This window comes from Corvus brachyrhynchos, unplaced genomic scaffold, assembly GCF_000691975.1.
Source record: "Corvus brachyrhynchos isolate BGI_N302 unplaced genomic scaffold, ASM69197v1 scaffold523, whole genome shotgun sequence".
In the NCBI taxonomy this organism is placed as follows: domain Eukaryota; kingdom Metazoa; phylum Chordata; class Aves; order Passeriformes; family Corvidae; genus Corvus; species Corvus brachyrhynchos.
Genome location: NW_008237265.1, coordinates 802,188 through 821,175, shown reverse-complemented (window position 1 = coordinate 821,175; position 18,988 = coordinate 802,188). Strand labels below are relative to the sequence as shown.

The 18,988-nt window shown below is 41.3% G+C and overlaps 1 protein-coding gene across 1 annotated transcript in view; it reads right to left on the bottom strand.

The window, feature by feature from the left end:
* Positions 1-18,988, bottom strand: part of LOC108445764 (potassium voltage-gated channel subfamily KQT member 1-like) — a 289,498-nt gene that overhangs the window by 105,865 nt on the left and 164,645 nt on the right. The window lies entirely within an intron of this gene.

The window sequence follows — 18,988 nt, the reverse complement described above, 5'->3', positions numbered from 1 at the left end:
CTGATGTACTTGCCTTGAAATTGGAAAATAAATGGTATGTGATGCTATTGTGCCCATCCTTAGTTACCTCACTGAGAAGTTCCCCACCCATCTTGGCACTGTCTTTTTGAGACGGAAGCACAAAATTGTGACCACATAGGGTAAAGGTGGTGCCCCAACAAAGCCACAAGGACTCTAAATTTAAGCCTGCCATAAAAGCTTTGAAAATGATGACACACAAAGAAGGAGAAACTATGGGGAATGAAACACCTTAATTTTGAAAAACCACAATGATCCACCCAGCACTTTTAGAGCTTTCAGCTCTGAGGCATGAATTAACCACAGGCAGAGTTTTTAACCTACCAAACACAGGCACTCATTCTTCGCAACTTTGCAGCTGCTTAAAATGGGATGGATGTGTCTTACAGACTTAAAAAGACAACTCTCGACATGTCTATGTCTGTTTAAAAAAACCAACAACACACACTCACAGTCCAGTAGGCTGGGATTCCCAGAGATGAACTGGTGACCCCTCATTTTGGAATGGAAAATTCAGGATACTGTACTTGTACCTGGCTTTAAGAGTCCAGGGCATCCTTGTTCTGCAAAAAAAGTGCTCTGCACTACTTCATCTTGAGCTTGGGTTACTCCCAAAAAGGCATCTGAAGTAAGCAGTGTGAAAATTTTGGTCTGGAATTTGTGATTTCAAAACTCTCGTGGGCTGGCCATGTTCCATCCACATAAAGGTGCTGACATTGTATTTAACCGTGACCATAATTAAATCTATTTATTGCATCATTCAGTATTAATTTGTATTAATTAGTTAATTACTGTTATTAATTAGGTGCTTTCTGGGCTTCACTTTCATTTGAATAACACTCTTTAGTGGACATGGAATGGTGTGAGGTGTCTTCTCCAACATGACACTATCCAGAGCCAGTGGTGAGTGGAAAACTGTTCTCTGCGTTAAGCTAAGCCCTTCCCTGAATCAGGGGAATGCTGATGAGTGTTTCCCCTGAAGGTATGTTTTGGGGGAAACCCTGAGTGCTGGTGAATGTGAATATCAAATTAAATTGAAAACAAACCCTGCCCTCTGGAACCTACTGCCCCTCAAAGCCCAATCACTGCTTTTCTTGGAGGGATGCTGTGTTTTAAGGTTTGGGTTTGTTTTTTTGGATTTTCTTTGCACGTGCTCAAAAGACAGGGTGAAATTATAGGAATACAGGGATGGAGGAAATTCGAACAGAAATAAAACATGTGACAGGGCCAAGGCACAGTTTATAGCCTTCTGCAGGTTACTGCACTTGCTCTCTCAGCCAGGATTTGCCAAGAACTCTAAGGTGTGTCTTTCCTGAAAAATTTAGTAAGAGCCTACTGCCCAGAGCTGTAAGATGGATTAAAAAAACAGAGCCTGGAATTGCCCTGAAATTTCTTGTCAACATTAAATCTGTGTCCCTCGTAACTCTGAATTCCAAATTTGAGGTGATTCCAGTAGCATTGCCAGAAGAGAAGCTTCAGACTGAGACCAAGGTTTTACTGAATCAAACATGGGAAGCTCCAGTCCGATAGTTTTACAGAGCTTTTTTCTGTGTGCACTTGTATACATGCATGTGCAAGCAAGTGTTTTAAAGCAGATGATATCCAGAAACCACATTTACTAGGGGCACATGATGTTTCCCCATCAGTCACTCCGACAACAAACTCAGGACTTCCAATCCATTACAATCTCAAGACATCACCAATTCACTTAAACTACTTTAAAATGCACAGTAAAATAATGTTTTTTGTAGAAATGAGAAGTTGGATCATGCAGCAGTGGAGAAGTTTGAAGGAGTCTTGTGGTTGCAATTAGCCCACTGCACTTATGGAATCTGTCAAACTGTAGAGGAGAAAGTGAGTCCAACTCTGCCAGAGCCAGAGATACACTTCTGAAAAAATGGACAGGAACATTCTCCTTACTGGGAACTCATTGCTTGAGGTAGCAAAGATGAAGGGTTATTTTGCTTCCTTTCAAATTTGGGACACTGTTGCTTCTCTAAGGAATGGTTCCCCAGGAGTGGCTGGTGACAGTGGGTGTCACAGAGAGGCAAAGCCACCATGCCTTCCATGGGAGTGCAGTTTGTCTCTGCCCACTGCTCTGCCTCGAGGGCTCCCTTCCCAGGAGGAGGAAAGAAGGAGCTACAGGAGGGCAGAATGCCTGGCCTTAAAAGGAGATTTCCAGGATGGAAATGTTGCACACAGCCTGACTTTTCTGGTTGCAAAATGAAGGGGAAAATATACAAACAGGCAGGCACACTCACATAGATGTTCTGCAGGGAACCTTTACACACTCCTCTCCTCTGGAAACATATTACCACTCTTCCCCTTTCACTTACAGAAAAGTCCTCATTTTTATGACTTCAATAAAGAATTATATTCTGAGACCAAACTGCTGAGTCCTCTCTGGTAAGGGGGGGCTAAATCTTCTCCATCATGCTGTGGATGGACTGTTTTTCCTCTGTGCACTTTCTAAATGCGGGGTGTACCATTAAGAGGCTTGTCTGCAGACAGAAGGGCAATAATCTGACTGGAGCCAGTCAGTCCATGACCTCAAGTGCACCATTTGAAAACTACACCTCAAGCCTTGCCCTCATTCTTACTCCACCCTCTGCAGAGCAAATCACACCACTCCAGTTTCATAACTCTGGGAGGCTACTCACCCACCCTGGTTATAATGCTGCCAGCAGCTTTTGGGAGAACCCAGTTAGATAGGGACAGCTTTAAGACAAAAATCTTTCTTCTGACTTTTCTTTCAGTAATATCTTGAGTGCTCCTTGCTGTTCACATTGCCCTTTCCCAGCTTGCTAGCATGTCTGAATGAGTTTGCATGGTGTTTATAAAGAATAGCATTATGACTAACATACTTTCACAGGTCACAGAACAACTTACATCAATCCAGCTAATTAGCTCTTTTCTGTGGTATTTTTTTTGTACATGAAATATTTATTCAGTTTTCTTATCTACTGGAATTTGTGATGTGCAGACAAAGGCATACCACAAAGCAATTCGTTACGAAAACCGCAAGACACTGATCTTTATTTGTTCACAAAAACAGTCAAAATGAATTTATCCTAAGGGATAAAAGAGGCAGGGAGAGTAAACTGAAAGATGAAGATAAGGCAGTCTGAAAGAGACGGAGCAAAGCTTTGCCCAACATCTAGATCTGGCACCTCACCCTACAGACAGTCAGCTGAATTTTTCTACTTTCAGCCTCTTTTAGGCTGACTCCTGTCCAGTTCCTACCAGCTCAGAGAAGCCAGAGCCTGCCTGGTGACATAGCTCCTCCTGTCAGGTACATCTCTGTGGGGTTGGAGGGGCTTTGCTGTGTCATAGCCCCTCCAAGCTGTTGGCAGGGGGCCAGGAATCAGGGAATGTAACCCATGGCAGGCCCATGGAGCTGGCAGGTCATCCAGCTCATCCTTTGCCCAAGGCAGGTCTCCTGCAGCCCTGTCCTTCCTGGTACATGCTTTCCAAGCCTATCCTTAAAGGTCTCTACAACTCTCCAGGTAATCGAATCCAGGTCTTCATTTTTCTCTGCCTTTAGAAAGTGAAGAGTACTTTAACTGCATATTTCTTGCTCCAGTTTATCTTATCTACCATGCAAATGGAGCATGGAACATCCCTTCCCTCCTTTTAGCTGTCTTTTATGTACTTGTGGGATCATGCTCCTCCTTCAGTCTTCCTTTTTCAGACTAAATTACCAGAGATGAGTCACTTTTCGTTGTAGGCCATTTCTCTAAAACCTTTGATCATACCCTCTATTCTCCTCTTGCTTCCTCCAGTACAACAAACTACTACACCAAGGACATCACCCGACCCCTTATCTAAAGGTTTATGAATGCTAGGAGAAATAAAAAGGAAGATTTTACTAGTCCCAGACTTTCCTCAAAATAGTTTTTTTTACCTTTCCTTGCAGACAGGACTTCTACTGCTTTTGAAAAACCTTTTGCCAGAAGGACTGATGCTGCATCCAGATCTTGCAAATAAGACTTTATTATTTTGTTCTTCCCCTGGTTTGCCATTTATCTCAGTGGAATTTCCACCTGCTTCTTCCAGGTGCTGCCAACACAGATTCATAGGAGTTCTATTAACTTTAAAAGTGCAAGTTAACGTCATTCTAAAAAGCCTCTTGTTTTCATCTTACTGCCGTCAGCCCAAAAAAAAGCAGCAGTCCTCCTTTCAGCAGCCCATTAAAACTTATTAAAATACATGCCTGAAAAAATAGGTAAATTAACTCCACAAATCTGCTGTGACAGTGTCCAGCCTGCCAATCTTTTTCTTTCTTTCTTTCTTTCTTTCTTTCTTTCTTTCTTTCTTTCTTTCTTTCTTTCTTTCTTTCTTTCTTTCTTTCTTTCTTTCTTTCTTTCTTTCTTTCTTTCTTTCTTTCTTTCTTTCTTTCTTTCTTTCTTTCTTTCTTTCTTTCTTTCTTTCTTTCTTTCTTTCTTTCTTTCTTTCTTTCTTTCTTTCTTTCTTTCTTTCTTTCTTTCTTTCTTTCTTTCTTTCTTTCTTTCTTTCTTTCTTTCTTTCTTTCTTTCTTTCTTTCTTTCTTTCTTTCTTTCTTTCTTTCTTTCTTTCTTTCTTTCTTTCTTTCTTTCTTTCTTTCTTTCTTTCTTTCTTTCTTTCTTTCTTTCTTTCTTTCTTTCTTTCTTTCTTTCTTTCTTTCTTTCTTTCTTTCTTTCTTTCTTTCTTTCTTTCTTTCCTTCCTTCCTTCCTTCCTTTCCTTCCTTTCCTTCCTTCCTTTCCTTCCTTCCTTTCCTTCCTTCCTTTCCTTCCTCCCTCCCTTCTTTTTTTCCTTTAAAATAGCTCAATGAGGAAAATTAATGCTCCAGACTTATCCTGAGGCAAAGCTTTACTGCTAAACCCAGCCAATATAGGCTAACTGTTTTTAAGTAACCTTACTCTCTTTACTTTTCTCACATATAGAGAGGTATTGCCTGTGGGTCACCCAGCAGGACATTTACAAAAAGCAGCTTGTATGTCTCTAGTTTGCAAAGGACAAATAAGAACCACTGATTCCCTAAGCAGCATTTCTGATAAGAGTAGCTGATTAAGTGAAATGCAGATGGAATAACAGACTGCCATCTGCCTTCCTGTTTTAATTTTTGTGGTAAATTCTGAGAGCCTGTATCTCTCATTTATGCATATACACACTCATGAATCTTAGCTGCAGGGCAAATGGGGAGTACATGAGCATTATTAATTTGATTTAAAAAACCAAAACAAAACATGAAAAAAAATTCCTTGTGTTATTTTTGAAGGGACCTTTATCTTTTGTTTGAACTTCAAACAGAGCTAATGCCAAGTAACCCAACCTTAATTTACCATGAAAGGCACTAATATCCAGTCCTTCACAGAAATGATCCACAATCAGCATTCCCTGCAGGATCTTTGCCACAGTCAGTGGAGATTTTTTGTTGCTGTTTCCTACTTCTGAATGTGCTTTACAATCAATTATTCATCCCGTGTCCTCTACCTCCAGAGCCTTTCATCATTATCTCTGAAAAGGGAATCAGGATGAAAACCATAATTGCTGCAATTTCATTAATTTATGACTGTCATTCCCTTCTGTGACCAAAAGAGCACCTCACTCATCGCTGGATTGCTCAGACCATTTGTAACTTCTAAAAAATTATTGCTACCTAACAGTTGCCCTGTTAAGTTCAGGTTTATCAGGAAAGGGGGAAAAGAGCCCAGGGAGGCCCCTGGGTTTAGTCCCAGCACTGGTGCAAAAGCTGCCAGGTGGTGACTCTTGGTCATGCTGTTGTCCAGCTTCCCACCTGTACTGGCACTGAATTTAGCTCCTTCATCAGCTCTGGTGTGGACTAGGAACCTTCCTCTGGGAATAGCTGGGATCTGGGGAGCAGGGAATCAGCTGTCCACAACTGAATCATGACAGATCTGTTTGTTCTCCCTTTATCCCCAGCACTGCCTGTGCTCTGGTTTGCAGAACTGCATAGCTACCTCTTAGCTGTAAACAAGAGGAAGCCTTCTTGTGGAAAGAAATAATATGAAGAATATTCTATCTTATATTTCAAAGTATTTCAATCTTAACATTTCAAAATTATGGAGACCAAATTTTTTTTTTTAAATTGCCTGAAGTATAGTGTACTGAGATCCTTTGGCCAGAAGATAACAAATTTTATTAAAAACAGAAAGAAAAATGTGTCTGTTGATGTAATTTTAAAGCTAAGAAGTGATTTGATACAGCAATAGGGAATCTTTGACAGTTACACCAATTTCCCCATTAAAAGGAGAAAAAGACCACAACTGAAAGCCACCCTTTGCAAGTTCCTCGTGCAATGGCACCCAGCAAAGTGCCAGCTGAGGATGAGTAAGAAATCTGGAGCTGGATGGAATGCCAAGTACGAGCTCAGTTGAGGGGAAAGAACATCTCTCCTTCTGCAAGAGAGCAAAAGCCCATTATGGCTTTTCATCTTCAACTCCCCAGTGTACCCTCGACTACAGACCAAACTGCACAATTTTTGATTGGATGGCAAATTCAGCAGCTCCTGTCTCAGGCTGTTCCCTTTGCTGTGTCCAGTGCACAAAGGTCTGCCCTGGCCACTGCTGTGGATGGGTGTAGCCTGGTGACAAGATGAGGAAAGGAGGCTCGGGCTTGCAGTGCTGTTTAAACGCCAGCTTTAACTGTATCTGGTTGCTGAGATGCACAATGCTCTTAAAAACTGGAAACAGAGACTGGCTGCTCAAACAGGAGCTGCAGAAGCCTGCTGACAATTTCATCTGGTGACAGCAGCTGGTTTCAAAGCAGATTAGTCACTGCTATTGAAAATATTAATTAAGGATTCGCTCTTTCTGCCTGCAGATCACAAAGGTTTACTGGTGATCCCACCTAAACTGACCAGGCTGGTTTAACCATCCGGTTCCAGCCGTTTTCCAATGTCCTCTGGACCCGATTTACCACCAGCTTCTTTTCTGCAGCAAGTTGCAGAAAGGAATACGACTCTTAAGGCTGGTTTTTGCCAAGAAAACTACGCTAAGGAAGAGCTACATCATACTTTAACTAAGATTTCCATCCAGTTCTAATTAGGCTGCATAAAAATGTCTCCAAACATATTTAACTTGTATGCAGTGGCGTAACATTCAAGGCTTAAAATTTTAATTTATGGGTTTGGGTGGGTGCCTGATACTTCTAATGTTTAATGAATCTGTCCTCACTTGGCAATTTGCCATTGGTGATCACAGGGTTTGTGTATGCCCCTAGGTATTTATATCTGCAAAATTGATAGTGTGTGAAATGTCTTATATTTGACAAAACATGGCTGTTTTATTTTCTTCTGAAATGACATAATTACTCCTGCAGGATATGTGGTCAGTTGAAGATTTGCAATTTTTCATATTAAAGAGTTCTATATATTATTTCTGAAAGGCAATGTTTTATTTTCGTGAAGGATTCAGAGTCTGTTTAGTTAGAAGCTGCATTTTGTTTAAGTCTCACACTGGAAGCTCTCTGGGACAGGGGCTATCTTTGTGTTGTAATACAATTGAAACAATAAGTTTAAAAACCTCTGTAAAATGGTATTTTCCATTAATTGTGCAGATGGTGGTTTGCTAAAAATACACACAGAAATTAAAGTGGCACAAAAGCTAGTTAGAGTAAACACAAAAAAAAATCTCTTAGTCTAAGTCCAGAAAGAAAGGAACAAGAGACAACAAAAAGCTCATGGATGTTAATAAAAAAAGAAAAGGAAAATCCTTTGTTATTCAAGCAGGACTTTTAAAATATCTTTATTTTTTCCTTTCAAATACCACCACTGACATATTTAAGTAAAATTTCCACTCCCTTGCCAAAAACGACTGCAAAACTCCAGTGCTAAAAAAAGACAGGAAAACAAAATCAGGAAGGCAATCCTATATGAAAATAAAACCAACCTAAAGCCCACTGGATACAGTCTGAGGGTTCAGCGCTGGTACAACAATAAGTCTTTTGAAGGTCTCTTAACTCAGCTACAGTTAAGGAAAATGATGGTGTTGTCAGCCCCTCTGAACTGCTCTGGCTTTTGTAGATGTGCCACCATAAAAATTCAAAGCACCTCCACTTTGAGTGTCTGCCCAGGTCCATCCAGCTCTGAAGTAAACTTGCTGTGTCCCTTCTAACACAGTGGCACTGACAAATGCAGCGAATCCGAGAGTCAGTCCTTCCTCTCTGATGTGCCACTTCCTGAGCGTGATGCAGCCCTGGATATTTTTAACAGCTTTCTTCTCCTCTATAGCTCCCGTTCTCCAGGGATCCTCCCTCTGGCTGAAGGATGGCCAGATATGCCCAGAGCCCAGGAGTCCTTCTGCAGGGTCAGTCTGGGGAAGCACTGCTGCCTGATGTGAAACTCCAGTGAGGGAACAACTCCCTGGGCTCACAGTCTGGCATAAGAGTTTCGCCACAGAAACCGGGCAACATCTGTCAGTTCAGATTGATAACACGTTTTCCTGTGGAGTAGGGCTTTTATGGAGGATGTTTGGTTTGTTAAGATGGAGACAAACTTTTGAAAATCCACGCAAGCTTTTGGGCCAGCTTGTTTTCCTGTTAGTTTGCTGCTCATTGCTGCTGCTCTCCTCCTGGCCTAACCTGCTGCATCATTTGCTATCTCTGTTCTTACAGGTTGTTCTTAAATTTCTATTCAGAAGTTTTCACTTTTTGCTATGACTCGCAGCAATTTTATCTCCCAAAAAGTGGTTTCTTTCCCTGATGCAAGCCTGTCTGCTCCACTCTACCTTTGGCCTCCTTTGAACATTTCTTTGTGTCAACCTTAAATGTATTTGTGGTCCCAGATCACAGTTTATCCTTGGAACTCTCCAGCTCAGAATAACTGAAATTAAGATTGTGACTTTAACTCATAATATCTGTCCATTGAAGTCAATATTCTGAATTAATTTGGCCTCTTTACCTCAGAAATCTCCCTCCTTACAAGGGATCAAGTATCTGAGTTAATCATCACAGAGGTGATGGGGATTTTTTTGCCTCACAGCTGTACCTTACTTCTTTGGCCCACTGGGCCAGTTTAGTTATCTTGGCTAAGAGTGACCCATTTTGGCCATGCAGATGGGCTGCAGAAATTGTACACCATTTTCAGCCTCTGAGAGAGTTTGACATCTTGAGCAGAGCTCAGAGGTACCGACAACACACACAGAAGGGGAAAACTGCTGGTGTTTCTGTCTGTTTCTGTTCACTTAATAAATGATTTAAAATGTCAAGGCTTTTTTGTCAGATCAAAATTTCACCTCAATAATTATGTGCAAGAGGAACATGAGAGAAAGAAATTGTATAAACAGACATGCCTGGCATTAGAGCTTGAAAGAATCCCTCAGTATGTCCCCAAAATCACAAGCAGACAGAAAAACACACACACACACGTGTGTGGACACACACAGACCCCAACTCTCACACACATTTGTTTGGGGTTTTAGGGGTCTCAGAAAATGCGACAAACCCAAATGAGATTACAGCAAAGAGATTCACATTTCTAAGCTACTGTTTTCCTAGAGTAGTATATTCACATTCTGAATCAAGATGCTTTCCATCCCCAGGGTCTATTGGGTGGGTGGGTGGAGCAGGGAGGAAGGGGAGGGCAAAAAAGAGTAAAGGCAGTGAAGACTCCAGTAGTACTCATTTAGTTTGATTAACTGAGTGATGCTTAAATTATGATGTACATTGATACATATTTCTGTGCAAGTTAGACCCAAGAAAGGACACTGGAATAAGGATTATTTATTAAATTCTACTGTAAAGAGTGGCTGCATGTTTGCGTGTCTCATTAACTCCTCTGACATAAAATAACTGGTGTTCCTGGAATATTTCAGTTTAGTAAAGAGGTTTCACTGCTGAGCACAGCTTTTTTTTCCTCCCCTTTTTTCTCTTCCCTCCCCCTTCTTTCTCTTTGAGTCTGAGGCTAGGATAAAACCTCAGTGATTAGCTTCGTTGCCGGCAACAAGCCTGATTCTTTAATGTAGCTGCTCTGCTCCTTAGCTTTGTTTTCATTATTATTTGCATTGTGCAGCAGATGACTAAGAGATAGTCAAAAGATCAAAGGTTTCCTTTGATGGTTTCTATCACGGATCCCTGCTGTATTAAAAAGGATCTCAGGTCAGGACATTCTTGTTCACACGCAGACCTGAACAAGGGGCTGCGCGGGGTGATCAAACTGGATGAAGGCTGAACACATCCATCAAAGGGCTGCCCACATTGGCCCAAACAGAAGAGGAGGTTCTACCTCCAAAACCATGACATTAGCTAGTGACAGATGTCTCCCCGTGGCTGCTGCTTTGATGTGTCCGGACTAAGGAGAAGCAGAGAACATGGAGGGGTTGTGCTTTCCACGTTACTCTAGAACCGTTTCACAGAATACAATACAATACTATAAAGTAAATAAAATAAAATAGTAATTCATAACAAGCGATTTCTAACAGCAAAGGGTATTTGCTCTTCACAGAAGAACACAGACAACCCAGCTTGCAGACCCAAGCCATGCCTATGTCAGATCTTTCTCACACATTGCATTTAATCTTGCAAACATTTAGTAAACAACAACAACTGAGTCAGTGCAGCCCCTCTGTGAAGGGAAGCACCTTCATGCATGGGAGGGAGAAGGAGATACTGAGGCCAAAACCAAGACCTAGTCTCTGAAAAGTGGGCTGGTGGAACTTGGTCACATCCACGTTTCAAACTCCTGGCTGCAGGCTAAAATGATTTTGGGTGTTTCTTTGTGTCTGTGACAGAGGGTGGTGACATTTTTATGCCATCTAGTATATATCAGGTGAAGAGTGCTTTTGCAATTTTGTCAAAACCCCTGATCTAGGCTTGCTCCTGGGTTTTCCACCACACCACCAATAGTGCCATTCTCCTGCACTAAAGAGACATTTACTTGGAAGGGGTGTCCAAACAACCTACATCCATTTCCTGAGTAAAACAGAAAAAAAGCAATGACAAACCCCCACTTTTTATGCCAGGCAATTTTTGTTTACATTAGGACTCTTGCCAGGGTAAGTGCTGTCATGTCTCTAAAGAATATTAATCTACCATTAAAAGATTTCAGTGTGGACTTGCCCTAAATTTCACAGACATCTCCAGCTGTCATTCACTGCAACAACAGCTCAGTTGCACCTCAAGGGGAAGGATTCAGCTCTGAAAATGTCACGTGAAGAGAGGTTTCTAACCTGAAGTAAGTATTGAAACCACCTGCCTCACGTCAGCAGTGAGCTCAGGGCACTTCCATGGTTCCCACAGAATTCCCACAGAGCAGTTCATTCTGTTTAGCCCATCTGTTTTACGATGCTGCAGAGAGAGTTCTCCTGCATGACTAGACATCAAAAATTAAGCAAAATGAATCCCACCATAACACACGATGGCTTTCTATTGGGCAGCTGATGCCAGAGCTGGGATTTTAGAAGGAATCTTGCAAGGCTTGTGGTTTTGAATTACTTCAGCACCTCTCAGTCAATTTAGATCATCCTAAATTGGTCTCTTTATTAGAAATCATCTGGGCTGATTTCACGTTTCAAGCAGCATCTATCTTTGAGATGGCTCGTTCAGTTGGGTTACATTCTGTGCCTTTAAAGAAAAAACCCCCAAACCAACCCTTCCGTGATGCCCTCCTTGAGGTAGTCAACAGATGCGAAACTAGAAGAACGTGAAAATTGAAGGGGAACTTTAAATACAAAGCCCATTGCTGAGCAGCTTTGTACCAGTGTGTACAAGACGGTGTGTGTCCCTAAAAAAGGGAAAAAGGAACCTTCTCCTTTTGTCATCAGAGCAGCTTCTCCTGATGAACAAGGAAGGATACAAATTGGCAGGAACCTCATGATCTGAGTGTGCTTATGAAGCAATGGGAAAATTCCACTCTTGGTCTACAGTTTAAGGGAGCCTTTTTGCTAATAACCATATTACCGGTAAGAGCCCCAGAGTTACTTGATTTAAATTCCAGAAACTTGACAGACTTACAGCCCAGATTTTAGCTGTCCTCCTCCTCTCTGCTGAGAAATTACCTGACATCATAACATGGTTTTTCTCTCTTCTCAGAACATCAAATATCCAGTTCCAGTAACAGAGGGTTATTTCTCTGTCAGTTCAGTCTTCAGCTCGTGGAAAAATAGAGGGGATTCTGTCTTGTTACTAGTGCACTTTTGATACACTGCCTTGTCTCCCAAAACCATCACTTTATTTCATGTTAGTTATGAACCATGTTTTGAAACACATCTCCACGGTGGTGAATGTTTATGCTATAGTTTTAGTGGTGGTAGTGTGAACACTTGCAAAGTGGAAAACCCTCCCGAATTTGGTCTTATGGACACGTTTCTAAAGCACAGTTTATTGTAGTCCTATCCATTTTCTCATCTAAAATGGGACCCTTTGCTTGATGACTAAATCTACTGGAAATTTTCAGATCAATATTCCCTATTTGCTGATGATTAGGGAGAGCAGGAAGGCCTGTGTGCAGGGTTCTGGTACAGCGTTCTCATGAGCTGCTTTTTTTTGTTGTTGAATGTAGGCGCCGGAGTTACACCGCTGCTCGCAGAGAGAATGCCTGGCAAAATCGTGAGGGCAAAAGCACATTTGTGTATGCACAGGCCATATCCCAGCCTGTCAACGACTTGAAATAACATGCAAATAGGTGCCAGTACATCTATCATTCTGTTTATTGTCTTTACTCACTTTCAGTTTGACTTCTCATACAATTCTGGCTCTAAGCAGTTGATAAACACCATTGGGCTACTGGATTTTGTTTCCCACCAACATCACGTCTTTATCTTTTGGAAAGGTTGATGAAATACAAACAGTATAAGAAAAACTTTACTGGCAAGGGCCTCTGTGTCCTGCTTCACCACAGCAATGTACTGTGGGTGCTTTGTATCTGTTGCATAGTTTGTTTGAGTGACACTCTGACAAATGGTCTTTTTAGCACTGAAACTTAAACAAGGAGTGGATTGAGTAAAATCACAACCTGGACTGACTCAAAATGACATATCAGGAACATTTTTCAGTGGTCAGTTTCCTGATGGTTGAATTAACTGCAGTTTTATCTTGCTCTGTATTGGCTGCTTTACCTCACTTTCACCAAATTGCTTTCTTATCGTCATAAACACCACTGAATTACTGTAAACTGCCTAAGTGGCAGAGCCCTGCTCTCCAGCCCATGGGTGCAATCACTGGGTTTCCCTCTCTCAGTTGTCCATTGTATTTGAAATCATCTCAAGAGAACCAAGCCGACAGAACAATATTGCCCGAACTGTCACACACAGTTAACAGTTCTATTGTCATACATCTGGAGAGGAATTTCGTGGGCAAACACGTGCCAGACAGATACACAGCAGAAAAATAGCTTTGCTCAAGCTTCTGTCAGGTGTGGTTGGGTTATAAAAACAACCACTTTTCCATGCATTTCCTTTCGTTTTGTAGTTGCCAAGATGACATCCAAAGGAGGCTGAAGGGAAAGCACTGAGACTGGCATGGATGGGTCACAAGTCCCTCTTCTGAGGGTGAGAAGTCTCACTGAGAAGAGGTGTGAGAGGCCAGGATATAATATTCTGCAAGTTAGGGATGAACTGTATACATCAATCATTTTTTATTTCAAAGGCACCTGGTCAAGATTCACCGAAAGATTTCACTGATCAGCAATGTTAGGGGAAAAAAACCCTAAAGATCAGAATGAGGAGCCCAAAGTCAGCCCTGCAGCTTCTAAGAAATGTAAGGAGAAGTCTGATTTTTGAAAGTCTGAAGTTGTTAACCTTTCCTCCTTAACTTCTTTATGGGAGGAAGCAGGGTCCTTCTGCTCAGGAGAGAGAAAAACAGTGTCTAAAATTTATCTTGTGTTTTCAGTAGCTAAGAGTCACTATTACACTCACTTTGTGACCAGTGCATGTCAGTGGGTCACAAGAACTAAACCCAATTGCAGCTGCTGGAACACAGAGAAAGACAGAGGTGAGTCAAGACAGACTGGAAAGTGGTCTGGGATCTGATCCCACCTCATGCTTCTGAGCCCATCAAAACCTTTCTTTGAAAATTCCAGGTTTTCCCAAATTGTCCCTTTCAAAGACAAAGCAAGAGCCACAAAGCGTAACTAGAAGACAAAATTTTTGTGTTGATTGGAAGCTTCCAGATTTTAGGAAATGGCAGTTTGTGTCCCCAGCTTCAATTAATTTCACTTGGCTTTAGCTGAAACACCATTTCTCCCCCTTTCTCTTGTTGCAGAAAATCAGGAAAACATGTCTCCACAGGAAAAGATCCATTTTGCTTCTGTCAATAATACACTGGGAGCTGTCAGGAATGTCTGAGCAGGTGTGTGTGGATATGATTGGTAAGCAGCCTATAAGCAGCTATCATTAAATGTGTAATAATAGCACAGTGCCAGCAGAATGAGACAAGTAGAGCAGTCAGGGATACAGGATTTATAGACTACTGCTCTATGCACCATCCTTAACTCTGCTTTCTAGGCTGGCTCTCCAACAATCTCATGTTTGTACTACCTGTTCTGTCATATGGCATCCACATTTTCCTGGGATTTGAAAACACAAAGTCATCTTTGTATAAGCACACAATTTACCTGCTCTGGTTCAAGGAGGTTTAACAGCATTTTTGAAGACAGTTTTCTGTAGGAGGCTTTCTGAGCTGTCCCTTATCATCCTTTGATACAGAGAGAAAAGAGTTGGTATCTCCTTATTATGTGATTTTAGGATTCAGGCACTTTGTTGAGCTTCCTCCCTTTCCAGAGAGGACAAGCAACAAGCTAAGAAAGTCATCATAATTTTATATCTATTTATATCTATTTCCTTTCATGGAAGTGTCATCTTTGCTGGAGGAGCCTGTGCACCCCTCTAATGAGGTCTGCACTGAGAAATCAGGGACAGCGACCACAATATTGTTTTCAAAGGTGACTTAAAAGCAAAATAATGTTCATGCTATGAGAGATAAAAAACAAAAAGGAAAAAAAAAGGAAAAAGGCATCATCCAGCTACCCCAGTGGCAGCACACTGGGGGCAGTATCTTCGGAAAACTTCTCAGATATACTCAGTGGGGGTCAAACCACCATAGCCACCTGAATTCATCCTCTTATTTAACATGACAGAAACTGGACTGGATGCAGAACAAAGAAAAGTGCTTGGGCCTTACTGTAGGTCATTCCTGAAATTACCGTGGGTCATACACCTTCCAAGATAAAAAGTGACTGCTGATAATCAGAAAGGGTAGAAATAGTGGTACTGTACAATTTTTTGGCTCCAGTAATGTGAAAGGGAATTTTTAATTCTTCTTCTTTTCCTTTCCCCTTCTGGAAAGCTGCATGCCTGGATGGTGTAGATGGGGTGGAAGATTAAAAACAATGAGCAATCTATAGCAGTTAATCTGCCCGACTGGGAGGGCCTGAGGCTGTCCTGGACAGTTGGGATTCATGTCAGCTGCCCGGTTTAGGGTTGCAGCAGGACCACAAAAGGTTGCCTGATTGGAAGTGTGTGAACTGAAGGCTCACCACAGCAAAGCAGATGGGGCTGCAGGGCTGTAGAGAGGGATTCTAGGCAGACCCAGAAGAGACACAGTACGTGAAAAGCCATGGGGGTTATTGCAGAAAGTAACACAGCTCAAGGGATCCCAAGTGTTTAAATGATTTCTGGATTATTGCAATGGCTGAACGAGTATTTTGTGACTTGAAACATCCAGCGCTGCGATGCTCATCTCAGGCTTTGGGTAAAATTCTCCCCAAAATAAAAGGACCATACTAATCCATATCACTTGGACCTGCCCATCTGTCTCTGACAGCCAGACTCTCTAGAGCTTCTTTGGATAAACCCAGGGTTATCAGGTTAAGCCCCTTAAAAACAGCTTTTGTTAAAGGAAAAGGAGAAGATCCTGCAGGTCCTAAGAGGATAGCTGTGTTTTGGGCAGAAGTTCCAAGCATCAGAAGAGTTTATTTTCTCAATTCTGCCTGTGTGGCAGCCTCCAGTTTAACCACATCTCTGGCAGCCCTAGATAACTTATGAGATCATACCCATCCCTTGGATAGCACAGCTGGGCTCTCTGGACAGGAATACAGTGATAATTCATGTCTTTGACACCAAAAAATGCCTATGTGCATTATTAGCTGAATTAGTGTCCCATGGAACTCTTTCTTCACGGCATTTCTTTGGCCTATGTTTATTATATCAGTGCACATGTAAATTCATAGACTTTTGTGGGTTTAGAGCATTTTTTTTTTTAAGATGGCTCTTACAATTGTCTTCAGAATGATAGCTAATTATTTCTCTCATCTCACAAATAAAATAGCCCGTGATTTATCTATACTTTCAGAATGAGCCAGGGAAAAACTGAAAAACTTTTGCTGGAATAAATTAAAAAACGGTACAGTGAGATTATTACTTCCGTTCATCCATCCAGAACATCCTGAGAGGATGACTAAAGGTCTTGGTAGCCCATTAATTTAAAGCACTGCCAACTTTCTCAGTGCAAACATATATATGAATACAGAGGGAAAAAAAAAAAAAAAAGAAGAGAGAAAGATGAGTGAATCACTTCTTGCATATTCCTTATGGTAAGGGTGGGATTTTGTGCTGGGGCAGTATTTCATCTGCTTGTGAGGATCCCATGAGAAATAAAAAAATGTACCTGAAGGGTGAACTCCGACACAGCTGCACAGCTTGTTGGGTTTTCAGCATATAGGGTTCAGAAATCAAAAAATGAAAAACTCTGTGACTCCTCAGCCTTACTGTAGAGCACAAGCCAAAGCAAAATTAACTTAAAGGACTCAAAAGGTTCTACCCAGGGTTTTTAAAACACCGGGAATATTTTCATGTTTGTAGAGGTTGTGGGCACCTACCTGGTGACTTTCTGGTTAAATGAATTATTCCATATAAATAGCCCAGTTTAAAACTTAAAATGCCAGCCAAATGCTAAGTGACCAACCTAATTTTAAAGTCCATTTGTAATAACCTGCAATTAATCAACTAGTTTTTTAATTAAGAAATGAACTTAAAATTGCTGATTTATAAGCACTCTAATTCATAGCCAACACATTTTCATTTTGTTTGCCTGGATTTACACTAGAGGTCAATTAATCCTGATGAGATTAAAGTCTTGGTAATTTTGAGAAACAGCATCTGTATGAGATCATGCAGTTTAGCTTTAATGCATCTTAATCCACTTTCATACCTCTAGTTAATTTGCATTAATTTTCCTCAGGGTCCGTGTAGGTAAACACCAAACACAATTTTAGAAGTATTTAGGCAGGATCCCTGATTTATCCCCATTTTCCTGGCAGTAGTGTGTGGGGGTGCCACAGGATCAGAGCCCTCACTCTCCAGCTGGGAGAAAGGCAGAGGAGGGAGATCTCTGTGTCTGGTTTTGGCAGAGGAGAGGAGCTGTGTTTTCACTGTCCTGCCTTTTATTTGCAACTACCATTTTTTTCCCCTTGCAGCTGAAGCCCCTAACAAAAGGCAAAGAATAAAATGAGACAAAAAAGCATCTGCTCTAAATGGAATTGGGCCAGTCCAGTCAAGTTTAAAGACTCTGAATCATTTGAGGGGTATGAGACTGGCAATTTACTAATGACTACAACTTATTAAAAAGGCATGAAAAGCTCCCTAATTACATATTTGGATGCTAAGTAGCCATTCTCAGCTTCACAGACAGCATGACTTTCCCTTCCAGTCTTGTCCCAGACCACACATAAAAAAGAAAACAGGCATCATAAAGGCTCAGGCGTTTTAGGTGCTAGAAACTAAAATATTGTAAAAGACTTAACCAGACTTTTACTTGAGGCTTTAGGCTACTCTCTGGATTAACTCTTATTGGAGGTTGAAAAATTTTGGTCATCTTATAATATATGCATTTATAAATAAATTACCATATATCCCGAATCTTTCAAAAACAACACAGCACATTAATCCCAACCACCTTTTTTTTTTTTTCTGCTCTACCAGGCTAATTTCACTGGAATCATTAGTTTTAAAAATCTATTACACTGTAAACAAATCCTGAAAAGCTTATGGACAGAAAGTCAGATATTCAAAAGATTGGAAGCGCTAGATTTAGTGCAAAAGTTCTATGGGGCTCGGCGCAGGGAAATCTATTTACAATTCCTATTATACAAATTGCTCAGTGCCTTTATTTGCTGCATAGCATCCAAAGCCAGCATTAAATATAAAATTGTTCATTTCCTGATGAGTGATGAGTGTTTTGTTTTGTTTTAATAATGTATTGACCTACAGTCGGAATGCTCCACAAACATTCTTGACTTTATCTGCAGGAGACACCCTCCAAACATGCTATGATTGTTGTTGTCCCAGCTTTCCAGGATTCACCCTCTTCCCTCTGGGTCCATGAAGCAAAGCCACTTTTCTGGACACGATGGGTTCAGGGTGTGTGTGCTGCACGAGGCTGCACATCACACAAAGTCCAGCCCATGCAGGCTTTGCAGCGTGTGACAAACTCTCTTCTCAGCAGAGGCGCAAACCTGCCCTTTTTGGACACTGCCACCCCAGGCAGAAGCACAGTGACCCTCCATGCAGGACACTCATTTTACCTGTTTCACAGGAAAGGAAGGGAGTACAGAGAGTAGCACTATTATCAGACAAGGAGAATCAATTCAGCGCCTTGCTTCTGGTTGCAAAATTTGAAATCCGAAAGCTCCCCAGCAAGCAAGCACGCAGTGAAAATCAACAGCTGTTGATTTTGTTTGACTTTTGTTGTCTGCAGCAAACATTTAAATATAATGTATGTGTAAAGCCCAGCAAAACAAAGCTGATCCTGTATTTTTACATCAACAGCTCTACAGCTGTGTGAGTACTTAACATACACCTACTTCTTTTGCAAAACAACAGTCAGATAACTGTAAATTCATCTGAAAGCTACTAATCCCCTATGTAAAGTTCATGTAAGTCTTGTTCTGCTCTTTGGATGGACTTATGCAGACAGGTGGTACATTTTCCAGGAAGAGAGAGAAAACTTCTGTGTTTAATTGCTCCTATGAGTAGCACC